The sequence below is a fragment of the Pelecanus crispus genome, unplaced genomic scaffold (genome assembly GCF_030463565.1).
Source record: "Pelecanus crispus isolate bPelCri1 unplaced genomic scaffold, bPelCri1.pri SCAFFOLD_117, whole genome shotgun sequence".
Classification (NCBI taxonomy): Eukaryota; Metazoa; Chordata; class Aves; order Pelecaniformes; family Pelecanidae; genus Pelecanus; species Pelecanus crispus.
In genome coordinates, this window is record NW_027461251.1 from 90,001 (window position 1) to 92,500 (window position 2,500).

Genomic DNA, 2,500 nt, shown 5'->3' on the forward strand with positions numbered 1-2,500 from the left:
ACCGCTCCCCCGCCCGCCCGGGGCCGCGCGCGCGGGCCTGCGATGCACCCCAGCCGCGCCGCTGCGGCCGCCGCCCGGCGACGGGGCGGCGGCTCAGCCGGCGATTGATCGTCAAGCGACGCTCAGACAGGCGTAGCCCCGGGAGGAACCCGGGGCCGCAAGTGCGTTCGAAGTGTCGATGATCAATGTGTCCTGCAATTCACATTAATTCTCGCAGCTAGCTGCGTTCTTCATCGACGCACGAGCCGAGTGATCCACCGCTAAGAGTTGTCTGGCTTTCGGCACCGCCCCGCGCGCGCGGGGGGACCGGGACCGCTCGCGGAGAGCGGCCCCTCGCTCAGAGGGCGGCCCACCGCACGCCCGACGCGCCGGCCCGCCCCTCCGCCCGCGCGGAGGGGACGCGACGCGGCGCGACGCGGCGCGACGGACAGGCCTCGCCTCGGCTGACCGTACGAGCACACAATACGGAAAAAAAATAGAGTGTGAAGTAAAAATACGGAACGGAAAAAAAAATTTAACCCCGAAGGGCAAGGGCGGGGGAGCCCGCGCTCCCCGACCGATCGGACCTGGGACAAACGACACAAGCGCCTTGCGCGCTTCGGGGGCGGCCCAGGCGCCCGGGCTCGGCCCGGCCTCCGCGCGGAGGCCGCCACGCGCCCGGCCGCGCCGCCCGCTCGCCTCGCTCTCGGGACACCGGGTGTGCCGCTGCTGCCCGCCGCCGCCGGCCGACAAGCAGCGGCGGGGCGCCCCGCCGGCCCCGCGCGCGCCTCTCCGCGCAACAGCTCCGCCGCGCTACGACAGCCGGCTCCCCCCGCCCGGCTCGCTCCGCCCGGCGACGCCGCGGACGGCTCCGCAGCCGCCGCGCGCACGCCGGAGGCGGCGACCGCCGGAGCCCGAGCCGACGGACGCGCGCCGCCCCCCGGACGGCGCCCCCGCCGCCGCCGCACCGGAGCGGCTCGCCCTGCCCGCAGCGCCCGGAACCGCCGCTCCTCGCCTCGGCCCCCCTTCCGCGGGCACGCGCCCGGGCGGAAGGCGGACGGCGCTGAGGCCGGGGGCGGCTCCCGCTCTCCCCGTTTCCACGCGGAGACCGGGAGTGGGACGCCCCCGCCCGCGCGCCCGCCTGCCCGGCTCGGCCGGGAAGGGCGCGACGGGGAAGCGACGGACGGGGCCCGGGCCGGGACGAGCCGACCGCCGGCCGGACGGCGGCCGGAGACACCCTCCGGCCGACCGACACACGCCGAGCGGCGCCGCCGCCGCTCGGCCGGGGTGCCGCCCTCGCCGGTGGCGAGCGCCCGGGAGACCGCCGAGCGGCTCCGCTGGGCGGGGCGCGTGGGGAGGGGAGCGGAGCGCAGCGCGCCGCAGCGCTGCGACAGAGAGCGCGGCGGCCCGGGAGGGACGCCCGGCGAGCCCCCACCGCGGGGACTCGCCGCCCCGGCGGAGGAGCACGCGCTCCCGCCGGGGTCGCCCGTTTCGAGGCGAGCGGGCCGGCCACGGCCGGCCGCGCCGCGGCCTCTCCGACGAGACCGGACCGCGGAGAGGGGGGGGCAGTGAGAGGCCCTCCCCGGCACGGCCGCCCCGCGGGGGGGGTTGAGCGCGGGCGGCGGACACCTCGAAGGGGCCTCGAGGAGAAACTCCCCGCCCCTTGGGGCACCGACCGCCGCCCGGCCGCCCCCCCGGGGGCCGCACCGAGCCGCCCGGGTCTTTAAACCTCCGCCCGGCTCCGCCGGCCTTCGACCCCCGGACTCCGCCGCCGAGGGAGGGCCGCCGAAGCGCGGACGCTAGGTACCTGGCCCTGGGGCGAGGGAAACGACCTGAAGGCCCCGCGGGGGTGCCTCCCCCGCTGCCGCCATCGGGGGAGCGTCCGCCCGCGGGGGCGCGCCCGACATCCGCCGCCAACACCACGTCCTCCTTCCCGGGGCCCGGGGTTTCCCTCAGTAGCCCGGCGCTGCGCCCGGGAGGAGAGCCGTGGCTCGGGCCGCCCGCTCGCGCGGGACGCGACCCGGCCGAGAGCCTCGCCGGCCGAAGGCGGCAACGGCGGCGCGGCGCCCCCCGCCGCCGCGCCCGCCCCCGCGCCCACCCCGACCCCCCCCCCCGCGGGGGGGGGCCGCCGGTGGGCCACGGGTGGGCGGGCGGGCGGGCGGGACGCCGCCACCGCCGCGCCGCGGCCGGCGCGCGCCGCGCGCCAGCCCGGAACGCCCGGAGGGCCTGGCCCCTCTGTCGCGGGCCGGAGGCCGGGCGGGCTTTTGCAGCTTCGCAGCAAGCCCGCCCCGGTGCGGGGAGGGTCGGGGGAGACGCCCCCCCCGACCCCGAAGGGCCCCCCCTCTCCTCCACCTTTCTCCTCTCTCCCCTCGCCGGGCTCGCACCTGTCGCCCGACCCCGTCGTCGCCGCTCGCCGCTTCCTCGTGCCGCACGAGCGGGCGCTCGGCCGGCGGGGCGCGCCGCGCCTCGGCGCCGGCGGCCCCCCCCCTCCCCACGGGCTTCTCGCGCGCTGCCGCCCGCG

The 2,500-nt window shown here is 80.1% G+C and overlaps 1 non-coding gene across 1 annotated transcript; it reads right to left on the bottom strand.

Annotated features, from left to right (window-relative positions):
- Nucleotides 1-116: 116 nt before the first annotated feature.
- LOC142596838 (5.8S ribosomal RNA) lies at nt 117-269 on the bottom strand. The gene has a single exon (XR_012831910.1). It is a non-coding gene; the product is annotated as a 5.8S ribosomal RNA (ribosomal RNA).
- Nucleotides 270-2,500: the final 2,231 nt, after the last annotated feature.